The sequence below is a fragment of the Onychomys torridus genome, chromosome 1 (genome assembly GCF_903995425.1).
Source record: "Onychomys torridus chromosome 1, mOncTor1.1, whole genome shotgun sequence".
Lineage (NCBI taxonomy): Eukaryota > Metazoa > Chordata > Mammalia > Rodentia > Cricetidae > Onychomys > Onychomys torridus.
In genome coordinates this window covers 15,836,392-15,851,039 of record NC_050443.1, presented here as the reverse complement: position 1 = coordinate 15,851,039, position 14,648 = coordinate 15,836,392, and the positions used below count along the sequence as shown (strand labels likewise).

The 14,648-nt window shown below is 44.9% G+C and overlaps 1 protein-coding gene across 1 annotated transcript in view; it reads right to left on the bottom strand.

The window, feature by feature from the left end:
- Window positions 1-3,698: 3,698 nt before the first annotated feature.
- Window positions 3,699-14,648, bottom strand: part of LOC118581994 (proline-rich proteoglycan 2-like) — an 11,600-nt gene continuing 650 nt past the window's right edge. Inside the window, exon 2 of the mRNA XM_036184414.1 lies at window positions 3,699-3,715. The gene's annotated coding sequence lies outside the window, so the exon portion shown is untranslated. The remainder of the gene's footprint in view (window positions 3,716-14,648) is intronic.

Here is a 14,648-nt window from a genome sequence, read left to right as displayed (position 1 = left end):
TAGTCCCGGTATCCAGAACTACAGGTAGCCGGGCGCTTGGCGCCTGGAGGTTCAGAGAAATCCCAGCATGCACTTGGGCCAGCCTAGCTGGGAGCTCCGCCCAGTGGCTTGTGGGAGTTCCCACAGGAAGGCACACTTAAAGGGGAGGCTCCCGGTGTGATCAAAAGTTACTTCCGGGGCTGGAGAGATGCTCCGCGGTTAAGAACACTGGCTGCTCTTCCAGAGGTCCTGAGTTCAATTCCCAGCACCCACATGGTGGCTCACAACCATCTGTAATGAGATCTGGCACGCGGACAAAACACTGTATACATAATAAATAATTCTTAAAAAAAAAAAAAGATACTTCCGGTGTACAGAGGAACCTAAGGTGAAAGTGCAGAACTGGAATAAAATCAGATCGAGACGTAACTGCCTGATTACGCTTTCCCTGCGACCCACTGCAGGATTCCACCTCGCTGTGCGATGGTAGGGACTATGATACACTTCAAATGACAGAACTAAAGAACTGGTTGGTTTTAAACGTGGAGAGGATGGGCAGGTTACATCAGAGATTTCGGAGAGCCCGAAGTTCTGGGCCCGTCCAGGCTTGGTTCACTGTCCCTGTTAACCTAGATAGGAAAGTGTTACGGAGGGCCACATCGGTATGTGACAACAGAACTGTGTCCCTGTTGAAGGATGAATGGTTAGCATGTGAAGGTATCCTAAACAAATACAAAAGAACGCTTCGTGTTTGTAAGAGAAATCTACCTTTGTGGTAGGTAACAGGACACTGTTCAACTTTCAAAGTCACTTTTGTTGTTTCATATATTTACACAAATTTTTGGTTCATTCCAGAACGTGACAGGAAACAAATTTCAAGACAATGAGGTCCCTAATAAGACCACTAGCTGTATCAAATGAGTTAGATTAGATTGGATTTGAAAACAAGTCAGACCCAGCCATGTGTTAACTACAGAAAATATGCTTAAGATTGAAGTGACCATCCTCACAATAGTCAAAAGAAGACTTAAATCAATTTTAAAAATTGAGGAGGATGGGGGACAAAGAACATTGCCAGTAATAATAAAGAGGGCAATTCGACTGGAGAGATGGCTTAGTGGTGAAGAGCATTGATTGCTCTTCCAGAGGTCCTGAGTTCAATTCCCAGCAACCACATGGTGGCTCACAACCATTTGTAATGAGATTAGATTCCTTATTCTGGTGTATATATAAAATATACCAAATATATATATATATATATGAATAAATAAATCTTTAAAAAGAAAAAGAGGGCAATTCATCTAGTGAAAATAAACTTGGCTGGCATAGTACCACATGCTTCTATTCCAGGCAATGGGGAGGGGGAGGCAGAGAGGTGGATGTCTGTGAGATGGAGGCCAGCTAGAAGGCGTTCAGCTCAGAATATATAGTGAAACTGTGTCTAAATACTAAAAGAAACTCACAGTGTTCTCCTAATAGCATAGCTTCAAAGATGAAGGAGGGGAACTTGCTAGAGCATTAAAGAATGACAGCCAAATCCACCATCACATTGAAATCATTTCAATCTCAGTTGACGGAACAAACCCAGAAAAGTAACAGAACATAGTCTAAGTGGACAGAAGACAACTGGAATGCTGTCGGAATCAAAATGGAGACATTAAACTTTAGTGGAATCAGAGTATCTTGAAGGGAGGGCTTTCATGTATACATACCTATGGCAGAAATGATTTCTATACTCCTTTAAAGGCCATAAAAGTGTACAAGGCCTGCATGACCTTACACACAAAAGAGACTTCTGTGAGTACATCTGTTGGCTAAGTTTCTCTTCAACTATAGACTGATGTCATTTTGTCATCGGCTCTTGTAGCCAAGCATGTTTCAAGGCAACAACTCTTTCCTACACAAAGCCTTGCTTTCTTGACCTCCGGGAATTAGCAGGTGCTCTATTGAATGACTGCTATATTGCAGTCTTCTGGTTGTTCCTGAATTGTTGTAAGACATCTACTCATCTTTTTGACAAAGTTGACACAACCCACTTGGTCTCATATTTATGCAACAACTTCCCAATGACAAGAGAATTCTTACATGTTTATTGACAGAGCTATATTCTGAGCCATAAAACAAGTCTCAATAAATTTAAAGGAATCGAAGTCATACACAACATGTTGTTTGATCCGATGGCTATATAATAATGCACTAATACTCTTGTTCCTAGCACAAAATAACTGAAAAGAACAACTGAAGGAAATAATTTTTTGCTTTTCTCTGAGTTCTAGGGTTCACCCCATCACAGCAAAAGGATGGGAGCTTGGGGCTGCTGGTCACACTGCATCTACAGTAGCAAGCAGAGAGTGATGTTCGTTTTAGCTAGCTTTCTAATTTTTATGTAGTCTAAGATCCCGCTTTCAGGTGTGTTTCCTCATCTCAATTAACCTTCCATAGATAATCCCTTAGAGACATGTCCAGGGGCTAACTTATCTCAATAAGCCTCACAGACATGGCTAGAGGTTAACTTGTCTCAGTGATCCTCACATTAGTCATGGCTAGAGGCTAACTTATCTCAATGATTCCTCAGAGTCATAACTAGAGGATAACTTATCACAGTGATCCCTCACAGTAGTCCTGGCTAGAGGCTAACTTATCTCAGTGATCCCTCAGAGTCATAACTAGAGGATAACTTATCACAGTGATCCCTCACAGTCATGGCTAGAGGCTAATTTATCTCAGTGATCCCTCAGAGTCATAACTAGAGGATAACTTATCACAATGATCCCTCACAGTAGTCACGGCTAAGGCTATCTTATCTCAATGATCCTCGAAGTTATGACTAGAAGATAATTTACCACAGTGATCCCTCACAGTCATGGCTAGAGACTAACTTATCTCAATGATCCCTCATAAACATGCCCAAGTTATGTCTGAGTCACAAGTCCCCAACCAGACCACCAAGGAGCTGACTTCCATACAAAAACAAAAGATTTCTTTAACCAAGCAGCCCAGGCTGGGACTTTGACACTCTGTTACAGGGAGTGAAGGAAGAAGCCCTGAGGACTTATTACAAGGGGTTTATATAAGAAAAGTTAACGTGCAGTGGGTTACAAACCATTGGATGAGGGGGTTGGGGTGAGGTAGTTCTTTGAAGTTACTGGCTGAACTATGAGCGTGAAGTTACTAATAGCTAACAGGATGCAGGGTAACTACAGAGACATAAATTTTTTACTCCCTATATCCTGTCTTTGTTGAGCCCAGGTTATGTACATTCAGATTTATTGTTCCAGTCCTATTTTCACACGAGTTCAGTCTCTGGTCAGTTGAGTCCATTCCTCCCCACATCCTGTTTGCTGAGTCCAGATTATATACATTTATTGGCACATGAGTTCAATATCTGGTCAGCTCTGGGTTCATTTATGGATGAGCAGACACCTTTAGATGGGGTGGGGTGGGGCGATTCTCAAGAGGGCTACTGATTATCCCCTTCACCTGCAGCATTATTTCTTTGGTGATTCTAGATCTTGTTAAGTTGACAATCAGTACTGACTATTTACACCATGTCTTAGTTAGGGTTTCTATTGCTGTGAAGAGACACCATGACCACAGCAATTCTTATAAAGGAAAAACATTTAATGGGGTGTCTTACATGTTCAGTGGTTTAGTCCATTTTTGTCATGGTGGGAAGCATGGCAGCATGCAGGCAGAAATGGTGCTGAAGAAGGAGCTGAGAATTCTATATCTGAATCTGCAACCAACAGAAAGAGAGACTGTGAGCTATACTGGGCATAGCTTGAGCATAGGAGACCTCAAAGCCCACCCCACAAAAACACACTCTTCCAACAAGACCACACCTACTCCAACAAGGCCACACCTTCCAATAGTGCCACTCCTTATAAGGGACATTTTCTTTCAAAACACCACACTAAAATACTAGAAACTGGAAAGTGTATGACTGAAATAACTGAAATTACATAATGTTTGAATCATCCCTTTGTGGAATATAATGTTTTGTTATACTCCAAAGGATAAAAATAACATCTGTGAACATTGTCAGACCAACATAAAGTCACTTATGTCAGACTCTGGGTTGATGGAACCTATAGTCATGAACCATGTGTTGAGAAATGCCTCCTTCCCCTCCACCTTCCTGATGGATCCACACTTCACAGCCATCCCCTTCTAGATCCATTTTGTGTGAGTGAGTGAGGCACCCCTCTCCACAATGAAGACTGACTTCCAATCTTCTGTGTGGATCTTATACGGCTTGTTTTGTTTTGTTTTGTTTGATTTGATTTGCTTTGGTTTCATTTGGATTGCTTCGGTTTTTTGAGAGGTGATGTTTGTTTGTTTGTCTGAGACAAGGTTTCTCTGTATGATCCTGGCTATCCTGGAACCTGCTCAATAGACCTTGCTGGACTGAAATTCAGAAATCTGCTCCCTGTTTCTCAAGTACTGGGATTAAAGCCATGTGCCACAGACCGGCTGTATCTCATGTTTTAAGTGTCAGAAATCAAGCTACTGAAGCATGCCTACTGTAGTCTGAGCCTGAGTCGCTCCCTTTCCTCACCATCAATGCTGAACTCTCTTTGAATCCCACAAAGTTCTGGATGGCCTGTGATAACAGCATTTATTGAGTGAGTGCTGTTCATCCCCCCCTCCTTTTTTTTATTTTTCATGTGTGTATAGTGTGCATGTTTACATACATGTGGGGAGTGGTGTGCATGCAGATGTATGTACACAAGCAAAAGAACAGTCAGACAAAAAAAAATCACAAAACACTGCAAAATAAAACAAAAAGTTCACAAAAAAACCATTGAATTCATTTTGTTTTGGCCAGCTATTACTGGGCACGTGGACTGGTATGGTTGGTATACCCAGTGACACTCCATTGGAGAAAACGGAGTTTTCCTTTGGCAGCAGGTATCAGTGTTGAGACTTGTCTTGCTTGAACCTATGCAGGCCCCATGTGTAATGCATGAACTCTGAGTTCACAGGTCTGTCAGTCATGTTGTGTCTGGAGGACACTGTTTCCTCGGAGCCACCCATCCCGTCCACTACATCCTTTCTGCTCCTCTCCTGCAGAGATCCACAAGCCTTGAGGGTTTCTCGTGTTTTTCATTGCTTAGTTTGCTTTTCTTTCCCAGGCTCGTCTGGAAGTCATTTGTGTAACCCAGGCTTGCCTTAACTTTCTGCCTTTAATTTAATTCTCTTGCCTCAGCCTCTCAGATCCTGGAATTAGAGGCAAAAGCCATCACGCCTAGCTTCAAACTTTAAAAGAAAGGGGTCTCTGAATTGTATTTGCACCCAGAACTTCTCTTCTAGACGGGAGCCCCCGCCCGCAGGCTCTGTTGGTGCTGCTGCTGGACAAAGGCAGCGTCAGGTGCGGCATCTCAAGTCCTCGCATTTTAACTCAGCTGTCCTGTGCCCCAGGCCCTGGAGGGAGTACAGGAAAACTTGCCTTCCAGTCACTTCTGGCAGCATCCTGGGGCAGGCTCTGGAAACTCAGTTAACTTGGACAATTAGTATGCTGAGAAAAAGTTGTCAGCCAGGCATGGTGGTGCACGCCTTTAGTCCCAGCACTCGGGAGGCAGAGGCAGGCGGATCTCTGTGAGTTCGAGGCCAGCCTGGTGTACAGAGTGAGTTCCAGGATAGCCAGGGCTACACAGAGAAACTCTGTCTAGAAAAACAAAAGCAAAAGCAAAAAAAAGTTGTCAGGAGACTTTTCTTGTGGACCTTGTCACGTCACTGAGAGCAGAAATAACACAATGACCACAGGTCCAGAGAGAGACAAAGTTGGGGAAACAGTACCAATAACCAAGGGCTCATCATTCCCTCCAGTGATGAGTCTGATAGCCCCCAGGCCTGGCTTCCTGGAACAGAGGTGTGTTCAGACTTGTGGGGGAGCATGCTTGTAACCCCAATGCTGGGGAGGTGGAGGCAGTAGGACCTATAGCTCAAAGACACCCCCAGCTACATAACAAATTGGAAGATAGCCTGCATTACACGAGTTATAACTTTGAAGGAAGGAAAGAGAGAAAGACAGGAAGAGAGAGATGCACTTAAAAACAAATGAACAGAGGAACAGTCTGGAAAGGAAATAGGTAAACACCCAGAGATGAGCATCTTCCCACTGTCCTGACCACAGTGCATCTCAGAAGGCTCTGTAGGAGTCCCAGTAATGCCTGGCCCTGATGTGATGCTCCAGAAACTTCTTCATTGTGGCAGTCTCTTCTTAGCAATTCACCTGCAGTGTCTCCTTGATTTTTTCCCTGTAATTAATACCTCTGAATACTTTGATTTGTTCTTAGGAATTTTTTGTTGTTGTTGTTGTTTTGTTTGTTTGTTTGTTTGTTGATTTTTCGAGACAGGGTTTCTCTGTGTAGCTTTGTGCCTTTCCTGGAATTTGCTTTGTAGACCAGGCTGGCCTCGAATTCACAGAGATCCACCTGGCTCTGCCTCCCGAGAGCTGGGATGAAAGGCACGCCACCACCGCCCTGCAAGTCGTTGTTTTTGAGACAGGGTTTCTATGTGTAGGCCTGGCTGTCCTGGAACTTGCTCTGTAGACCAGGCTGGCCTTGAACTCACAGAGATTGCCTGCCTCTGCCTCCTGAGTGCTGGGACTAAAGGTATGTGCCACCACTGCTGGGCATTCTTAGACATTCTCAAGTCATGTAATCAACACAAATTATGGAGAATTGTAGGGCTGGTGCACAGAATATCTTTTCATTTTTTAATTACATTTATTTATTCTTTTATAATTTAATGTTTTGTTTTATTTTTATTTTTTTGCTTTGTTTTTGTTTTTTGAGACAGGGTTTCTTCATGTAGTTTTGCTGGTGGTGGTGGTAATGGTTTTTTGTTTTTTGTTGTTTTTTTTTTTAATGTATCCAGAAGAGAGTGCCAGATCTCATTACAGATGGTTGTGAGCCACCATGTAGTTGCTGGGAATTGAACTCAGGACCTCTGAGAACAGTTGGTGCTCTTAACCTCTGAACCATCTCTCTAGCTCATTTTTTATTACATTTATTTGTGTGTGTGTGTGTGTGTGTGTGTGTGTGTAAGCGCGTGCGCGTGCGCGCTCTAGAGAGATGCATCAGCAGTTAAGAACACTGGCTGCTCTTCCAGATGACCCGGGTTCAATTCCCAGAATACTCATGATGGCTCACAACCAACTGTAACTCCAGTTCAGAAGATCCAAAACCTCTTCAGGCCTCTCTACGCACAAGGCATGCTTGTGGCCCACAGACATACACGCAGGCAAAACACTCCCACACACATACAAACTATATTTAAAGAATTAGTTATTAAAAAAAAAAATGACAGTGACAATTCTATTTTATATACCCTGAGAAACTTTCATGTCCCTCTCCTTGTCTCCAGATGCTGGAGGTGGGCACAGTCACCAGCTGCTGAGGGATGGTATCATTGTATAGTGTGGCCATCCTCATTCAGACTGGAATAGGGATCCTGGGAACTCTTCCCTTGGGTCTCCCTCAGGTATCATTGTAGGTGGGCTTCGAGGTCTCAGATACTCAAGCCAGGCCAGTGGCTCATACATGGTCTCTTCCTGTTGCCTAGGGATCTGAATATAAAACTCTCAGCCCCTCCTCCAGCACCACGTCTGCCTGCATACTGCTGTGTTTCCTGCCATGATGATCATGGACTATATCTCTGAACTGTAAGCCAGCCCCAATTAAATGTTTTCCTTTATAACAGTTGCCGTGGTCATGTGTCTCTTCACAGCAATAGAACACTGACTAAGACAGGTGGATTGAGGTCATGGGAGCAGATTACCAACCATCTTGTGTTGGTGTCTGGCCAAGAGCCGGTGCTGTTTCCAGGGTGGGAACGACAGCCTCGTATGGGACCTTTTAGAATGAGTCAAACTATCTGATGCCTGGAGAGCTGGTCAATGTCTTTGACCAAATTAACCCAGATAAGTTATTCTTGAATACTTGACCCATTTAAAATGTGTGAGATTGGGTCTCTGGGTCTCTCTGTCTCTCTGTCTCTCTCTCTCTCTCTCTCTCTCTCTCTCTCTCTCTCTCTCTCTCTCTCTCTCTCTCTCTCTCTCTCTCTCTCTCTCTCTCTCTCTCTCTGTCTTTTCTCCCTTTGTCTCCCTCTCTCTCCCAATAAAGTTCTAAAAGGTTAAAAAAAAAATGCCTGAGATGTCAACTGATTAGAGCAATGGGATTTTTCCATTTTAATTCTAGAAATTGCTATTGCATATGATGGTCGCCAGGTGGCTCTAGGGATAAAAGCAAAGAGAAAGTAGTCCATTGCCCCTTGGTGGTTCACAAACCCATCTCCATGCCATTACAAATACCATCAAGGAAAACAAAAGGAAGTGGGGAGGAAGGAGAGGAGAGGAGGAGGAGATGGTAAAGGTCCCCCCAACTCCAGCAAAAGAGAAGAAAGGTGGGGATAGGGGATGATCAAGGTTTTGTTTTTCCTATAACTAGGCAAGTTTGCTTTGAAGTTCATTTTAAGTTCAATAGGCAAATCATGGGGAAAAATGAAGAAAATTAAAAGCAACAAACAAGATAGCTCTGCCATATATTAAAAGCAATAAAAATGGGGCGGTGAAATGGCACAGCAGATGAAGGGGCTTGCAGCCAAGCCTGACAGCCTAAGCTCCATCCATGGCTCCCACATGGGGGAGGGGAAAGCACAATCCAGGAAGTTGTCCCCTGATCTCCACATATGGATGAGGTACATGGATGCACACACAGACACACAGACACACAGACACACACACACACACACACACACACACAGAGAGAGAGAGAGAGAGAGAGCAAGAGAGAGAGAGAGAGAGAGAGAAACATACCTGCTTCTAAAAAGAGGAGCCAGACATAGTGGTGCTCACCCACCTGTAATCTCAGCACTCAGAGATATGAAACGAAGCAAAAAAGTCAGGAGTTTGAGGCTGGCCTGGGCTAAGCAGACTCCCCAAAAACCTCAAATAATAACAATAGCAATAACAAATTAAAAGTAAAAATAAAGGAAAATATGAAAAGAATCTATTAAAAGTGGGCATAATACATGAGAACTCACACACAAAGATATGTAAATATTCTGTGTAAGTACCTACTTAGGCATAATGAAGGAAGCACAATTTAGCTGGGTATGGAATTGCCTGCTATCCTAGCATCCCAGAGCTGGGAAGATGGAGGCAGGAGACACAGGAGTTCAGGGCCAGCCTGACCCACAGAGTGAGACTTGTCTCAAAAAGAAAAAAAAGCCGGGTGTGGTGGCTCACACCTGCAATCCCAGCACTCGGGAGGCAGAGGCAGGTGGATCTCTGTGAGTTTGAGGCCAGCCTGGTCTACAAAGCGAGTTCCAGGACAGCCTCCAAAGCTACAGAGAAACTGTCTCAGAAAAAAAACAAAACAAAACAAAACAAAAACAACAACAACAAAAAAGTGGGGCTGGGGAGATGCCTCAGCATTAAGAGTGCACACATGCTCTTACAGAGGACCCCAGTTGGGTTCCTAGCACTCATATTGCATGGCTCACAACTACCTGTAACTTCACCTCTTGGAAATCTAGTGTTCTCTTCTGGAATCTATAAGCACCTGCACTCATGTGCAAAGACCCACACACATAAACACACATGCACATAATTAAGAAATAAAAATAAATATTTCCTAAGCCGGGCATGGTGGCGCATGCCTTTAATCCCAGCACTCGGGAGGAAGAGGCAGGTGGATCTCGGTGAGTTCGAAGCCAGCCTGATCTACAGAGTGAGATCCAGGACAGCCAGGGCTGTTACACAAAGAAACCCTGTCTCAAAAAACCCATATAAATAGATGATAGATAGATAGATAGATAGATAGATAGACAGACAGATAGATATTTCCTAAAGGAGGGAGGCAGTGTGGTGGTGTGGTGTATACCTTTAATCCTAGGTAGATCTCTGTGTGTTCAAGGTCAGTCTACTCCACAGAAAGAGTTCTGGGCCAGCCAGGGCTACAGAGTGAGACCCTGTCTCAAAAGATAAAAGGGAGGGGCTGGAGAGATGGCTCAATAGCTAAGAGCACTGACTGCTCTTCCAGAGGACCTGGGTTCAATTCTCACCAACCACATGGTGGCTCACGATAGGATCTGATACTCTCTTCTGTCATGCATGCATATATGCAAATAAAGTACTCAAATACATAAATAAATAAATAAATCATAAATAAAAAAAAAGAAGAGAGAAGGAAGGAAAGAAGGTAAAGATTTTCATGAAATCCCATTTGTCTTGTCACCTGAGCCCAGCAAAAACCCTAATGTTGAGTGACACTGTTGGCAAAGCCATGGGGAAGGGTCTCTGCATCCATCCCTGCCTCCCCAGAGTGAAAGAAACCATACATACCTGAGGTGGTAGGTGTGCCAATTAGCCTGATTTACTCATGACATGCTGTGCATACCTATTGAAATGTCACACTGTGGTTGGGGGTGTGGCTCAGTGGTAGAGCCCCTGCCTAGAATCCCCCAGTGAGGGGCTGGGGTGTGGCTAGGTGGTAGAGCCCCTGCCTAGAATCCCCCAGTGAGGGGCTGGGGTGTGGCTCAGTGGTAGAGCCCCTGCCTAGAATCCCCCAGTGAGGGGCTGGGGTGTGGCTCAGTGGTAGAGCCCCTGCCTAGAATCCCCCAGTGAGGGGCTGGGGTGTGGCTCAGTGGTAGAGCCCCTGCCTAGAATCCCCCAGTGAGGGGCTGGGGTGTGGCTCAGTGGTAGAGCCCCTGCCTGGAATCCTACAAGGAGGGGCTGGAGTCCTGACATGAACAAGGCCCTGGGTACCATCCCCTACACCATACATGGAGAAGAGGGTGCTGAAGGATACTATGAAGGAATTCAGTCCCTAGTTGATTTGTGTGGAGAGAAGAATTGAGACTGGGTGAGCTGAGAGGAATGTCGGGGTGGCAGGAAAATTCTATTTTTGATTTGGTGGTGGTTCTAAGTGGTTCACCTTAAAATAACACAATTTGTTTTTTTTGCCGAATTTCAAGAATTCCTATTTTAAGAACTTCCTGGTTTGATGTAACAAAGAAAGACTTGGCTTTTCTCTTTTATCTTCTTTATAATTTATTCTAAATTTTATTTTATGTGCATTGGTGCTTTTTCTGTATGTATGTCTGTGTGAGGGTGTTGGATCTCCTGGAACTAGAGCTAAAGACAGTGGTGAGCTGCCATGTGGGTGCTGGGAATTGAACTCTGGCCCCTAGAAGAGTAGCCAGTGCTCTTAACCACTGAGCCATCTCTCCAGCCCCTTAACTTGCTTTTTTAAGAGGAAGATTTCTGTTCCTTGAATCAGGATCTCACACACCGGCACAGGCTAATCTCGAACTCACTATGTAGCCCAGGCTGGCCTCTAACTTGCAGTGAATCTCCTGCCACAACCTAGCAAGTGCTGGGATTACAGGTGTGAGCCACCATGCCTGCCTAAGGGATTTTACTATTTGAAAGCAGTTTCTAATCAATTAGAAGCAAGGATCTGTTGCTAGGAAGCACTCTTCACCATCATGCCATCTCCCCAGGCTTCAGTGTGGGTTTGAATGAAGTCTTGTTTACTCTTATGAGCTTCTGACATTCCATCTATTTCCCAAAAATGGTGTGATTTCTTTTCTTCTCTGTGTCTGAATACGTGTGATGATGTATATAGTGCCATTTTCCTTATCCATTCCTCCTATGACAGGCATGCCAGCTGGCCCATAATTTGGCTTTCATGACTAGTGCTGTGCATGTGTGCCCCTCTCACCCCGCTATGTACCTAGGAGTGAGTGTAATAGAGTCTACGGCACTTCCAATTTCGGGGGTTCTGTTAAGACTCTCCATGTTCTGCATGTCCTAACCAACATCTTCCAACCACAGCATTTGTTGTTTTTCCTCCCTTCCTTCCTCCCTTCAAGCCTTGGCTTCTCTCAACGGTGCGCTACAATGTGGAAGGGTAATCCCAAAAAATCCTTTCCTCTCTAGTTTGCTTTTGGTCATGGTGTTTCATTGCAACAATAGAAACCTTAACTAAGAGAAATCTTTTTTTTTTTGAGCTGAGGATCGAACCCAGGGCCTTGTGCTTGCTAGGCAAGCACTCTACTGCTGAGCTAAATCCCCAACCCAGAGAAATCTTCTTAACTAAAAAACCCTTAACAAATTAGGATTAGAACAGTGCACTGTTCTCAACTTGTGAGTCACAACCCCTTTGACAAATCTCTATCTCCAAAGATATTTACAGTATGACTCATAATAGTAGCAAAACTACAATTACAAAGTAACAACAAAAATAATTTTATGGCTGGAGGTCACCACAACATGAGGAACTGTATTAAAGGGTCACAGCATTAGGGAGGCTGAGAACCACTGTAATAGAGCATAATAAATTAAACAAAGGAAGGCTGGGATAAAGCTTAGTGGTGGAACACATGCCTGTAATCCCCAGTGAGGGGCTGGGGTGTGGCTCAGTGGTAGAGCCCCTGCCTAGAATCCCCCAGTGAGGGGCTGGGGTGTGGCTCAGTGGTAGAGCCCCTGCCTAGAATCCCCCAGTGAGGGGCTGGGGTATGGCTCAGTGGTAGAGCCCCTGCCTAGAATCCCCCAGTGAGGGGCTGGGGTGTGGCTCAGTGGTAGAACCCCTGCATAGAATCCTCTAGTGAGGGGCTGGAGGTGGGGCTCAGCAACAAAACCCTTGTCTAGAACCCACCAAAGAGGGGTTGAGAGTTGGCTCAGTGATAGAGCAAAAAGATGTAAGGAACTGACAAATTCCATCCCTATCCACCCCATTCCCACAAAAGAATCCACTAAGATCTAAAACCAAGCAAAGTTCCTTTCCTCAAGCCTAGGTCCCTGCTTGGAGACAGCCTGTTCCAACCACCCACATGTTGTACTGACTTTGAATCACCCCTGAGGGGTTAGTAAACAGACTAACTAAGTCAGCCTACCCCGAGCATGTTGGCTATTGTGCGATTTTCGTAAGAAATTAATGTCTTAAAGCATCATGGGCAAGCAGCTCATAGTTGAAGGGCCAGTCTTAGTAATAAAAGATTTGTAACTGGGCATGGTGGCCAAGCCTTCAGTCCCGGCACTCAGAAGACAGAAACAGGCAGATCTCTTGAGTTCGAACCAAGTCTGGTCTACACAGCAATTTCCAGGACAGCCAGGGCTAGGCTACAGAGACCCTGTCTCAAAAAAAAAATAAATAAATAAATCTGTGTATGTGCATGCACACACATGGGCACAAATGTGTATGTCTGTGAATGTGTGTGCATGTGTGTTCAATGTCAACCCAAGTGCACATGTAGAAGAGAACAAGTTACAGGAGTCGGTGCTCTCCTTCCGCCATGTGGGCTCTGGAGTCAAACTGGCTTGAGATCTCACCAGCCAACAAGCACTCCTGATGCAGCACTGGTTTCCCAGAGTGACAGTCAGGAGACTTCTGAGCCAACTACAGGAGTTGTGTCACTTCCTGTGATCTTTCAGCAGCAGCCTATCAGAACCCGGCCATGAGGTTAATTAAAATAAATTAATTAATTAACCTATTAAAATTCTTCTCTTCCCTCCTCTCTCCAGAGGAAAGACCCAGAATCCCGCTCCTTAAGGTTTATGGTTCTTGAACAAGGCACTGACATTCCACACGACTCGGTCCGTGAATTCTATACGTGGAAAGGTGGCGTTTTATAAACATGGTGCTGGGGGAAAGTTAGAAAAATGCACAGGCAGGTAGAGAAAGCAGAAATGGGCTTCCTGCCAGGGTTGCTTCCTTTCTTGTGAGAAAGGCTAGAGGGAAATGGCCTGCTCACATACCTAGGCAAGATGCTAAGATGGGAGGACCCAGCAGTCTTATAAAATGCCTTAGACAGACTCCCAACAGAGATAGGTCAGCCTGCCTCAATAACGATCCTCCCCCCACCCACTCTTTTGTCTCCCTCAGACAGTCAATTCTTTGCCTGTCCCACAAGCGAACTCAGCTAACTCCAGAATCTCTGTTACTAATGTCGGGGCTGCAAAGACGGATCAGCGCTGTAGAACAAATACCTTTTGCAGAGAATCTGAATTTGGGTTCCCAGCACCCACATGGGGCGATTCACAACTGCCTGGGACTGAAAGTCTAGGAGATCCGATGCCCTCTTTGGGTACGTGAATGGAGAGACAGACAGAGGGAGGGAGGGAGGGAAGGAGGGAGGGAGGGAGGGAGGGAGGGAGGGAGGATTTAAAAATAAAATCAGTGGCAGTTTGGTTTGCTGTTTTGTTTGTTTGTTTGTTTTTTTAACTGTCTTTGATTCTTGCTTTGCCATTCATAATTTAGCAATCTTGGACAAGTGACTTTGTTTCTTTGGGTCACCTGTAAACGAGGCTCTTCGTGAAGATTTAATGACATCATCTGAGCAAAACCTTTGGCGTAACCCCCCAAAATGAAGCTCACTGTAAGAGACCGGGGAGCCCGGACAAGTTCTGACTGCAGAGACAGGTGATCTAAGAGCCAGTGAGGCAAGCAGATGTGGCTGTGAAATCTCCGGGGCAGTATACTTCGCCGACCAGCCTCCCCTTGCCCACAGAGGTACCAGACAAGCCTGGCTCCCTAACTAGCTCCAGTCACCTCTACCTCCCTAAAGCCTGAGGTTTCCTACAGCGTAATGTTCCAAGAACGGACTACATTTCCCAGCATGCATTTCCAGTTAGGGCCCCAAGAGACTTTCTATCCCGC